The following is a 13,728-nucleotide window of genomic DNA, read 5'->3' as shown; positions in this document are numbered from 1 at the left end:
GTTTTGGTGCGATTGATTAACTGTTAGCGCAGGTTTGGCATTTTTCTGACTTAGTCTGACTTAGTAGTCTGATTTAGTAGTCTGACTTAGTCTGATTTAGTAGTCTGACTTACTATGTATTCAGAAAAGCTACTCTTCATACTGTATATCATTTGTCCTTGCTGTATTGTAGGCCCACTCCTGTTCAGTGCTGCTTTTGCCGCTTTTTAATTTATTTTAATTTATTTTATTTAACTTTACCAACCTTGACCATGAATAGATTCTCCACCAACTCACAGTGACTATGATGCTTGCTCTACTGTAACACCATTCACAGTTCGAGTGGCAGTAAATCCGATTTGTATTATATTAAACAAACAAAAACACGTGTGGAAGAGGGCCAGCCTATCGGTGAAGGAATGACATTACTCTCTGAGGCTCTTCACACCCCCACCCTGCTTTGGCAGGGCCTGATGCATACAGCTAAGCGGCTGAGTCTGGGGAGAGTGCAGAAGGTGACTTGGATGGTTTTATCAACAGGTCCAATCTGCACATGAAGCCTCCCTCCCTTCCCTCCCCTAACTCCCCCGGCCCAGTCCCTGAACTCCAAACACTGTTGATTTGTGGACTCCCTCCAATTGTTCCCCATAACCTCATCAGCTGTAATATCTCCCAGTCAAATGAACATCTGGCCAGCCTGTCACATCCAACAGTCAGTCCACCACAGAGGATGAGAGCAGAGCAGGGGGATAATGTCAACGCTTCAGCAATCCTCTTAATTTCTCTCTCTCCTCATTCCTCCCCCCAAGTCTCCGTCCTCCTCCTCCTCTTTCTGTTCCTTTCCTCCATTACTCTCCTCCATTATTCTTCTCTGTCCTCTTCTCCTCCTTCCTCTCTTTCCCCCTTCCATTCCTGGGCTCCCGTCCTCTCCTCCCGGCCCTCTCCCAAGATATCCTGGCTGTCGACAGGGAGGTGGGGAGTAATTACACGAGCAATGAAAAACAAATAACACTTGGTTATAGCGTGACACTATATTGGATTATCCTGATTGGCTGCTCTGCGTGCATAGCCAATCCGATGGCTGGGCTCTTTTAGTCGTTATTATATTTCTGGCCCATTCCTTTGCCAGATGATAAGAAATACCATCTGCACATTCTCTTACACTCCTTCTCTAGTACTGGCCTAATGTGGGGCGCAAGCTGCAAATCATTGTTTAAGGCCATGGAATCACATGGGTTGTGTTATGGGATGTTTTTAAGCTCCAAAACAGCTGCATGTTGGGCTTTCGACACTGCTCTTACAATGACAAAGTGATGTAATAATGTTATTTTGGCCAAACTGTTATTATAGTTTCATCTGTTTCATCTGATTTTGTGACTGCTTTGAGCCGAGACAGAGATAACTGGTTTGAAATTATTGAAGCAGAAGTGTTGATTCTCTTATGAGGACATTCGGTTGACCGGAAGGTACTGTTCTGCATTCAAAAACACATGTATCATATGTTGTGTTCTGACCAAACTAATGTACATACTGAAGTCAAATAGACAGCGTTTACACAGGCAGCCCAATTCTGATATTGTTACTACTTTTCACATCAGATCGTTTTCAGAGCTGATCTCTTTGGTCAAAAGACCAATTAGTGAAGCAAATATCAGAATTGGGCTGCCTATGTAAATGCAGCCTACAGAGAACCGACTGGGAGCAGACAGTACAATTACAGCTGGAAACTGCCAGGGACATCCCAATACCATATCATCACAGTACTTAGGTGCCGATACAATGTATATTGTGATTCTTACAATTCTATATGTATGACGATTCAATAGTGATATTTTATTGCGATTTGATGTTCCAAACATATTGCTCACTGTATGTCTGCTCCAGAGAGACAAGAGAAAGCATGAGTAAATTAGTTTAGATTAGCTATGGACATAAGTGCTGAAAACATGTTGGCCCACTATTTAAAAAGAAAATGGAAAACAAGCGATGGGATGAAAAATATAGGAGTTTTGACACCGTTACAGCTGACTAGCGCTAGCTAATGCTAAATAATACAAATCAATATAATATCTTTCAAAATAATATTGCGATATGTAGCTGTATCGATTTTTCCCCCGTATCACTAATAGCAATGTCATATAATATGAGCAATTCTTCAAAGGGCTAATATTACCAATACATTCTCAAAGGATGGAATTTGGGGAAATAGAAACCTAAATAGCAGCCACCAGCACATTCTGGTCCTACTTGATGTTATCCTACACGGATCTACCCCCAACAAATCCTAGCTTCACTCTCACTGTGCCTGAGGACAGGGCTGTTCACTTACAGACGGTCACTTCATACACAGCCTCTGATGTGGCCCAAAAGGTCCTCATGTCCCCAGGCCTAACAACGGAACAGTTATCAGACATGCAGGGTGTCCTTTGTTTTGCCTGTCTTAAAGTAGGGTAGAATTGAAGAGTGTCATCTTTCTACACCCTGAAGGGTCATTGGTTAATTATCCATCAATCAGGTTGACATGTTAGCAGTTCCCATTGTACAGTACAGTTAACACCCTAAAATATTTGATCAAACTTTTAGATTATAATTTTTTTACATCAATTGTTTTACTTCATAGTTCATTTATCGGTTTGGCATCTGTTGGCTCGACAAAATGTGTCAGTTGGTTAATGTACATATATTTTAATGTAATGCAACCGTGTGTATGTATCGTGTGTGTGTGTGTGTGGTTGTGCGTGTGCGTGCGTGCATGTGTGTGTGGGCGTGGGCGTGCCTGTGTGCATTTGTCAAATCAAATCAAAGTATATTGGTCACATAGAATTGAAGATGTTATCCCAAGTGCAGCAAAATGTTTGTGTTTCTAGCTCCGACAGCGCAGTAATACCTAGCAAAAAATATAAATAGATAAGAAATATCATAACAAGCAATGTCAGAGTCCGGAATACAGTATCAGTCAAAAGTTTGGACACATCTACTCATTCAAGGGTTTTCTTTATTTGTACTATTTTCTACTTTACAGAATAGTAGTGAAGACCTCAAAACTATGAAGTAACACATATGGAATCGTATAGTAACCAAAAAAGTGTAAAACAAATTAAAATATATTTTAGATTTTAGATTCTTCAAAGTAGTGACCCTTTGCTTTAATGACAGCTTTGCACACTCTGGCTTTCTCTCAACCAGCTTCATGAGGAATGCTTTTCCAACAGTCTTGAAGGAGTTCCCACATATGCTGAGCACTTGTTGGCTGTATTTCCTTCACTCTGCGGTCCAACACATCCCAAACCATCTCAATTGGTTTGATGTTGGGTGATTGTGGAGGCCAGTTCATCTGATGCAGCACTCCATCGCTCTCAATCCTGGTCAAATAGCCCTTACACATTCTGGAGGTGTGTTGGTGTCAAGGGATGACGCTGGAGAGGAGAAGCAAGTATGGGGAGTCAAACATTTAATAGGGAACGGACATAGAATGAGACGGGAACAGCGTCAGCACACGGGTAACACAGACAAATAAAAATCAATGCAGCAGCGAGGAACAGAGCAAATTACAAATATAGGGGAGGTAATAAACAGGTTATTGGGTGAGTCCAGGTTAGTCCAATATTGCTCATGCACATGACGAGGTAAGGCAGGTGTGCGTAAATGATGGGGGCAGGAGTAAGTAATGCAGGGCAGCCTGGCACCCTCGAGCGCCGGGGGGGGGGGGGAGCATGAGCAGGTGTGACAGTTGGGTCATTGTCCTGTTGAAAAACAAATGACAGTCCCACTAAGTGCAAACCAGATGGGATGGCGTAACGCTGCAGAATGCTGTGGTAGCCATGCTGGTTGAGTGCCTTGAATTCTAAATAAATTACAGACAGTGTCACCAGAAAAGCACCCCCACACCATCACACCTCCTCCTCCATGCTTCACGGTGGGAACCACACATGCAGAGATCATCCATTCACCTACTCTGCATCTCACAAAGACATCTCAATCTCAAATGTGGTCTCAGCAGACCAAAAGGACAGATTCCCACTGGCCTGGTGTCAATTGCTCTTGTTTCTTGGCCCAAGCAAGTCTCTTCGTCTTATTGGTGTCCATTAGTAGTGGTTTCTTTGCAGCAATTCGACCATGGCCTGATTCACGCAGTCTCCTCTGAACAGCCTTTATTTGGGCTGCAATCTGAGGGGCAGTTAACGCCAATGAACTTATCCTCTCAATCAATCAATCAAATGTATTTATAAAGCCATTCTTACATCAGCCGATGCCACAAAGTGTTTTACAGAAACCCAGTCTAACACCCCAAACAGCAAGCAATGCAGATGTAGAAGCACATGGCTAGGAAAAACTCCCTAGAAAGGCAGGAACCTAGGAAGAAACCTAGAGAGGAACCAGGCTCTGAGGGGTGGTCAGTCCTCTTCTGGCTGTGCTGGGTGGAGATTATAACAGTACATGGCCAAGAGGTTCAAACGTTCATAGATGACCAGCAGGGTCAAATAACAATAATCACAGTGGTTGTAGAGGGTGCAACAGGTCAGCACCTCAGGAGTAAGTGTCAGCTGGCTTTTCATAGCTGATCATTCAGAGTTCGAGACAGCAGGTGCGGTGGAGAGAGAGCAGGTCAGAGATAAGGTAGTATGTCCGGTGATCAGGTCAGGGTTCCATAGCCGCAGGCAGAACAGTTGAAACTGGAGTAGCACGGCCAGGTGGGCTGGGGACAGCAAGGAGTCATCAGGCCAGATAGTCCTGGGGCATGGTCCTAGGATTCAGTTTCGCCAAGAGACAGAGAAAGAGAGAGAAAAAGAGGGAGAGAGTGAAAGAGAGAAAGAGGGAAAGAGAAAGAGAAAGAGAGAGAGAATTAGAGGGAGCATACTTAAAACCTGTTTGGGCGCATTTCCCGCAAGCAGGACACCTCCGACAACATGCAGTGAAATTGCAAAGCGAGAAGTTCAAAATACAAAAATCGTAATATTAAACATTCATGAAAATACGTGTCTTACATCATTTAAAAGCTAAACTTCACTAGGGTAGGGGGCACTATTTTCACTTCCGGATGGAAAGTGTTCCCAAAGTAAACTGCCTGCTACTCAGGCCCAAAAGCTAGGATATGCATATAATTGGTAGATTTGGATAGAAGAACACTCTAAAGTTTCCGAAACTGTTAGAATAATGTGAGTGAGTATAACAGAACTGATTTGGCAGGTGAAAACCTGAGAAAATTCCAACCAGGAAGTGGGATTTTTTTATGTTTGTAGTTTTCTATTGAATGCCATTAGGGTTCCTGTTCCCAAGAAAGCTAAGGTAACTGAGCTAAACGACTACCACCCCGTAGCACTCACTTCCGTCATCATGAAGTGCTTTGAGAGACTAGTCAAGGACCATATCACCTCCACCCTACCTGACACCCTAGACCCACTCCAATTTGCTTACCGCCCAAATAGGTCCACAGACGATGCAATCTCAACCACACTGCACACTGCCCTAACCCATCTGGACAAGAGGAATACCTATGTGAGAATGCTGTTCATCGACTACAGCTCGGCATTCAACACCATAGTACCCTCCAAGCTCGTCATCAAGCTCGAGACCCTGGGTCTCGACCCCGCCCTGTGCAACTGGGTACTGGACTTCCTGACGGGCCGCCCCCAGGTGGTGAGGGTAGGTAACAACATCTCCACCCCGCTGATCCTCAACACTGGGGCCCCACAAGGGTGCGTTCTGAGCCCTCTCCTGTACTCCCTGTTCACCCACGACTGCGTGGCCACGCACGCCTCCAACTCAATCATCAAGTTTGCGGACGACACAACAGTGGTAGGCTTGATTACCAACAACGACGAGACGGCCTACAGGGAGGAGGTGAGGGCCCTCGGAGTGTGGTGTCAGGAAAATAACCTCACACCCAACGTCAACAAAACTAAGGAGATGATTGTGGACTTCAGGAAACAGCATAGGGAACACCCCCTATCCACATCGATGGAACAGTAGTGGAGAGAGTAGCAAGTTTTAAGTTCCTCGGCATACACATCACAGACAAACTGAATTGGTCCACTCACACAGACAGCATCGTGAAGAAGGCGCAGCAGCGCCTCTTCAACCTCAGGAGGCTGAAGAAATTCGGCTTGTCATCAAAAGCACTCACAAACTTCTACAGATGCACAATCGAGAGCATCCTGGCGGGCTGTATCACCGCCTGGTACGGCAACTGCTCCGCCCTCAACCGTAAGGCTCTCCAGAGGGTAGTGAGGTCTGCACAACGCATCACCGGGGCAAACTACCTGCCCTCCAGGACACCTACACCACCCGATGTTACAGGAAGGCCATAAAGATCATCAAGGACATCAACCACCCGAGCCACTGCCTGTTCACCCCGCTATCATCCAGAAGGCGAGGTCAGTACAGGTGCATCAAAGCTGGGACCGAGAGACTGAAAAACAGCTTCTATCTCAAGGCCATCAGACTGTTAAACAGCCACCACTAACATTGAGTGGCTGCTGCCAACACACTGACACTGACTCAACTCCAGCCACTTTAATAATGGGAATTGATGGGAAATGATGTAAATATATCACTAGCTACTTTAAACAATGCTACCTTATATAATGTTACTTACCCTACATTATTCATCTCATATGCATACGTATATACTGTACTCTATATCATCGACTGCATCCTTATGTAATACATGTATCACTAGCCACTTTAACTATGCCACTTTGTTTACATACTCATCTCATATGTATATACTGTACTCGATACCATCTACTGTATCTTGCTTATGCTGCTCGGTACCATCATTCATTCATATATCCTTATGTACATATTCTTTATCCCCTTACACTGTGTATAAGACAGTAGTTTAGGAATTGTTAGTTAGATTACTTGTTGGTTATTACTGCATTGTCGGAACTAGAAGCACAAGCATTTCGCTACACTCGCATTAACATCTGCTAACCATGTGTATGTGACAAATAAAATTTGATTTGATTTGATTTACAGTATCCATTGACTTGGGACTCAAATTGCACTTCCCACGGCTTCCACTAGATGTCAACAGTCTTTAGAAATTGTTTCAGGCTTGTATACTGAAAAATTAGGGAGTAAGACCACTCTGAATGAGTGGACCATTCAGTGTCCCAGAGCTTTTTCATACGCAAGCGCCCCTTCTTGTTTACCTTTTATATTGAAGACGTTATTGTCCGGTTGAAATATTATTGATTTTTATGACTAAAAACAACCGGAGGATTGATTATAAACTTTGTTTGACATGTTTCTACAAACTTTACGGACACTATTTGGATTTTTCGTCTGCCTGTTGTGACTGTGTTTGAGCCTGTGGATTACTGAACAAAACGTGCGAATAAAACGGAGGTTTTTGGATATAAACATGGACTTTATCGAACAAAACAAACATTTATTGAGTAAATGGGAGTCTTGTGAGTGCAACCATACGAAGAACATCAAAGGTAAGTGATTCATTTTATCACTATTTCTGACTTATGTGACTCCTCTACATGGCTGGTTACTGTTTGTAATGATTTGTCTGCTGGGCGCTGTTCTCAGTTCCTATGGCTTCCACGCTAGTGGAAGCCATAGGAACTGCAATCCGGGTCCTATCTATGTGTATATCATATAGGCAACCATTGAAATAAGCTGTGACCTCGTCAGCAAACAAAAATCCAGATGGATTTTCCTCTGGTTTTTGCCTGCCATATCACTTCTGTTATAGTCATAGACATTACATGAACAGTTTTAGAAAAGTGAATGTATTTTCTATCCAATGCTACCAAGTATATGCATATCCTTCTGGGCCTGAGTAACAGGCAGTTTACTTTGGGCACGTCAGTCATCCGAAATTCCAGACAATAACCAGTATGCTAATGAAATTAAATCACACAGGACACTGGATAATACAGGAGAAATACTCCAGATATAACAGACTGACCCTAGCCCCCCGACACATAAACTATTGCAGCATAAATACTGGAGGCTATACCCCCGGAAAGGGCCAACCAGGCAGGATATAACCCCACCCCCTTTGCCAAAGCACAGCCCCCAAACCACTAGAGGGATATCTTGAAACCACCAACTTACTACCCTGAGACAAGGCCGACTATAGCTCACGAAGATTTCCCTTACGGCACGAACCCAAGGGGGGCGCCAACCCGGACAGGAAGATCACGTCAGAGACTCAACCCACTCAGTGATGCACTCCTCCTAGGGACGGCATGGAAGATCACCAGTAAGCCAGTGACTCAGCCCCCGTAATAGGGTTAAATGCAGAGAATCCCATTGGAGAGAGGGCAACCGGCCAGGCAGAGACAGCAAGGGTGGTTCGTGGCTCCAGTGCCTTTCCATTCACCTTCACACCCCTGGGCCAGACTACACTCAATCATATACTGAAGAGATGAGTTGTTGTTGATGAAAAGTGTTATCCATGGATCTGTTGGTGAGGTTGTAGTAGGTTTAGGGTGTCGGGTAAGGTAGAGGTGATACCCCTGCTACCCTATGTACAGAGTCATTGAACACTGGTCACTTTAATAATGATTACATACTGTCTTATCAACTTTATATGTATATACTGTATTCTAGTCATGGTTCACCCTATATAACTACTGCTGTTTACCTTTTCTATTCACATGCTGTCCATACCTTGGCGTGGCAGGTAGCCTAGTGGTTAGAGCATTGGGCCAGTAACCGTAAAGAGTTGCTGGATCAAATCCCCAAGCTGACAAGGTAAAAATATGTCATTCTGCCCCTGAACAAGTCAGTAGGCCGTCATTGTAAATAAAAATCAGTTCATAACTGACTTCCCTAGTTAAATATAGATAAAAATACTGTCGATACACACCATTTTTTCTTGTATGTTCTATGTTCTACAACGTAAAAAAAACAGTGACATCAAAACTATGAAATAACATTTATGGAATCACATAGTAACCAAATAAATATATTTTTTTAAAAGATAGCCCTATTTGGTAAAAGACCAAGTCCATACTATGACAAAAACAGCTCAAATAAGCAAAGAGAAATGACAGTCAATCATTTCTTTAAGACATGTAGATCAGTCAATATGGAAAATATCAAGAACTTTGAAAGTTTCTTCAAGTGCAGTCGCAAAAACCATACATGTTCCGCTAATGGAACATTCCTGCTTATAGCCTACTACCATGTGCGCATAGCCCAACATTTGTAGAACAACTAAAGTTACATTAATAACTCTACATTAAGCATATAGGGAAACCTATTTCTTTGTTAACCGCTCAACACAGAAGAGTTGCATGAGCACACTCCCTCAAATCTCAAATCGTTTGGAGAAAATATCCTTCCTATTTTATTCAGCTTTGTTCAATTGTATTCTCGATGAAGAAGGTGAAGAAGGCATAACTGCACCTCTTCAACATTAAGAAATTCAGCCTCCACAATCACCCGACATCAAACCAATTGTGATGGTTTGGGATGAATTGGACAGCAGAGTGAAGGAAAAGCAGCCAACAAGTGCTCAGCATATGCGGGAACTCCTTCAAGGCGGTTGGAAAAGCTTTCCTCATGAAGCTGGTTGAGAGAATGCCAAGAATGTGCACAGCTGTTGTCGAGGCAAAGGGTGGCTATTTGAAGAATCTCAAATATAAAATATATTTTGATTTGTTGAACAATTTTTTTGTTACTACATGATCCTGTATGTGTTATTTCATAGTTTTGATGTCTTCACTATTTTTTTACAATAACACTTGCTATAGCATCTGCAAAATATGTGCACGTGACCAATAACATTTGATTTGATGTATTATTCAACCATAATTAGCGCAGCGCTGTGGGGGTGCGTCTAAGTGGATGAAGCCTCCACCAGCCAGCCAGCACCCTCCCCAGTTGTGCTCTGCTGGTTGCCTATAGCAACACAATGTTCCTGAACATTCTAAAAGCAGTGGGACGAGAGAGAGAGAGAGAGAGAGAGAGAGAGAGAGAGAGAGAGAGAGAGAGAGAGAGAGAGAGAGAGAGAGAGAGAGAGAGAGAGAGAGAAAGAGAGAGAGAGAGAGAGAGAGAGAGAGACCACTGTCTTCTGGTTATGATGGATGGAGAGTAGTGCCATTTGCTGAAAAGATGACACCAGCATCTGTATTGTCTTGCACAAAGAAAAGATGTGAGAATGAATGGCGATGGAAATGTATGTCTGTTATATGATATGTCTGTGTTACGTATCATTGTGTTATGTACAGTACACACTTAATTCAATAGTGTTGAAGGAGACGTTATTATGATACATTAATAGATGAAGATGTGTTTATGGTCTGGGACTCCTCTATCCATCACTCATTCTTTATCTCTCTCTTTCTTTCTCTCCCTTCTTTCACTCACTTCATGTTGGGTGTTTTCTCATCCCATGCTATGCAAATCAATATGGTCTGTCTTTGTTCTCTTGTGTAGCATTCATCATCTAATTACCAGGATCTCTTTTAACCCCTTCAGATTAGTGGATTCGGCTATTTCAGCCACATCCCTTGCTGATAGGTGTATAAAATCAAGCATACAGCCATGCAATCTCCATAGACAAACATTAGCAGTAGATTGTCTTACTGAAGAGCTCAGTGACTTTCAACGTGGCACCATCATTCCAACAAGACAGTTTGTAAAAATGTTGTACATGTGCTCTTTATGAGAAAATGTTAAAATTAGGTGAAATATATATATATATATATATTTCACTAAGTTACACTACTCAAAAGGCACTTAATCGGTGGAATGATTCACTAACTAATATCACAGACATCTGATTAGCTGGTTTTACCATGGTACTGTAAGTATGCGGACAGAAATGTTTCAGTCAATAAAGTTGAATGTCTGGAGATTTTGACATTTTGGTTGTTTGCATCTGTCTCCCACTCCTCCGTACCAGTCAGTGACACTGTCCTTTCACTCCACTAACATTTAGCTATTAGTTATCAGGGAAATGGTCACTGTATGATTGCAAACTCTCACCAGCTAATTCACATATGTCTATCAGCTATTGGGAATTGTTTTGGGTTGAAGCAGTGCATATACTTCACACGATTCTACAGTTATACTGGGCTATGGCATATATATCCAACTGGACTGGTCTGGTTGTGCCCTATTGAGCTCCTTGAGTTGGTGCACTGAATGGTTCAGTCTCTGTCTCTGTTGTGTGTCTGTGAAACAGAGAGAGACGGTTGGGGAACGTGTCTGGCGCAGCACACTGCACTGTAGCTGGACTGGTCTCCAACACGATGTCATCAGCCCTGAGACAAAGACAAAGAGCCTGGGCAGTAACAGGACAGCACTGTTCCCACTGCCCATGACATCAGCATCAAACCTTGGACCTTCCTGGTACAGAAGCAGTGTCACTGACTGGCATGGAGGTGTGGGAGACAGATGCAGAGAATGGACGGTGGAGTTCTGTCCTTGGTAGAGGATAGGTAAAGATGATGAAAGCACAGAGGAATTAATGAGACATCACCAGTCAATCACATCACTACAGGCGTCACTACCAGGAGACTATTAGTCTGAAGCTCTGTTTAGCCTTAGCCTTCTGAACAGAACCACAGTAGCTTGTCAATGAGCAACACCAACCCCCTAAGAAGCTAATTCACACTCCTATGGAGAAAGACAGTGAAAGGCTGATGTGAGGGACAGCTTGTTAAGGTAAGACTGCAGGAAGCCTGTTAGTCTTATTAGGGTGTAGTTTCTCAACGTCAAGACAGGACTAGGTACACAGGGACCGCATTCAGCCATGATGTGCCTGCTACCTGAACCTCACTCTGTGTGGTAACTAGTACACTCTCATTTCTAAAGCTACTGTAGCCTAATGTTGTCTCTGACTTCATACCATACCACACCATTCTCCAGTGGTCAGATATGGATATCATAAAAGCCAATACATGGAAAGGGGTTCTACAGCCAGCCCCATTAGGCTTGCATCTCCTTCTCCATGTTTCACTCCCCTCTCTCTGTCTCTCTCCTTCCCTCTCACTCTCTCTCTGTGTCTCCTTCCTTCTCTCTCTCTTTCTCCTTTTTTCTTCCTCTACACCCCCCCCCTTTCTTACCCCACACTCTCTCTCTACCCCCACTCTCACTCCTTCCACCATCCCCCAAACCCTCTCTTCTCCATTAGAGGGGGCCCCACGCCCCAGTAACAGGTTTGATTGGTAAGCGTCGGGCCCGGCAACCAATCCCCCAGCAGCGCCACACACACACACCGTTTCCGTAGCAACTGGAGGGCAGGGGGTAGACAGAATGATTCGGTCTATCGCGCGAGCCAGACCGTGGTGGGGGACTAGGTGTCTATCAGAGGGGGGTGGGGTGGGGAGGAGAAGGAGGAGTACTGGACCAGAGAGGAGAGAAGAAGAGTGTAGCTTCCTATTTTCTTCTCGCCACTGGTGAATCTCAGAGAGAGCGTTCATTCATTAGCTAAATATTATTCCAGAATGCATCATTTTGTGTTACTTGTCAAAATCCAAATCTGCACTATGAATATTGACACAAATGTCTTATTTCAGGGTGGGAAGCCACATAGACAGAGCCATATATTGGTAGTACATCTGTTGTAGACTGAACTGCTCTCCACCGCTCCTCCTGTCTTTCCAAAATGGGTAATACACCATTTACGGTTTGTTTCTGTCACAATGTTGTTGCTGTTTGGTTAGGAAGTGTCTTGCTCACTTGATTTGGGCAGTAGTTTTAAAATGGGGGACTGTAATGGCTGGCTGGACTGTACCAGTTGAAGCCAGCTGTCACACAACAGCCAAAAACAGGGATTTTTGGAGATTACCGCCTCTGAACCGGTTCTCTCTGGTTACTAGAATGGGATTAACAGCTGTGTGTGTGTGTGTGTGTGTGTGTGTGTGTGTGTGTGTGTGTGTGTGTGTGTGTGTGTGTGTGTGTGTGTGTGTGTGTGTGTGTGTGTGTGTGTGTGTGTGTGTGTGTGTGTGTGTGTGTGTGTGTGTGTGTGTGTGTGTGTGTGTGTGTGTGCGTGTGTGTGTGTTTAAATGTTTTATTTTTTATATAACCTGTATTTAAAGAGCCAAGTCCGTTAAAAGAACAAATTCTTATTGACAATGATGGCCTAGGAACAGGGGGTTAACTTCCTCGTTCAGGGGCAGAACGACAGAATTTTGTGTGTGTGTGTGTGTGTGTGTGTGTGTGTGTGTGTGTGTGTGTGTGTGTGTGTGTGTGTGTGTGTGTGTGTGTGTGTGTGTGTGTGTGTGTGTGTGTGTGTGTGTGTGTGTGTGTGTGTGTGTGTGTGTGTGTACGTGTGTGTACGTGTGTGTACGTGTGTGTACGTGTTTGTGTGTGTGTGTACGTGTGTACGTGTGTGTGTGTTTTCAGTGTGTGCCAGAGAGGGAACGAATTAAATTAAAACAGTGTGAAAAAATTAGTGACTTTGTTTGATCTTTTCTAGATACTTTTGTTGCCCTCTTCTAGGTGTGATTCAGTCACGTCCCTCTGATTGATGTGATTCACTCGCGTCCCTCTGATTGATGTGATTCAGTCATGTCCATCTGATTGATGTGATTCAGTTGTGTCCCTCTGATAGATGTGATTCAGTCGCGTCCCTCTGATAGATGTGATTCAGTCGTGTCCCTCTGATTGATGTGATTCAGTCGCGTCCCTCTGATTGATGTGATTCAGTCGCGTCCCTCTGATTGATGTGATTCAGTCAATTCTCTCTGATTGATGTGATTCAGTCGCGTCCCTCTGATAGATGTGATTCAGTCCCGTCCCTCTGATAGATGTGATTCAGTCGTGTCCCTC

The sequence above is a fragment of the Oncorhynchus masou genome, chromosome 21 (assembly GCF_036934945.1).
Source record: "Oncorhynchus masou masou isolate Uvic2021 chromosome 21, UVic_Omas_1.1, whole genome shotgun sequence".
NCBI classification, from domain to species: Eukaryota; Metazoa; Chordata; class Actinopteri; order Salmoniformes; family Salmonidae; genus Oncorhynchus; species Oncorhynchus masou.
The sequence above is the reverse complement of the archived record's forward strand: the minus strand, read 5'-3'. Positions refer to the sequence as shown.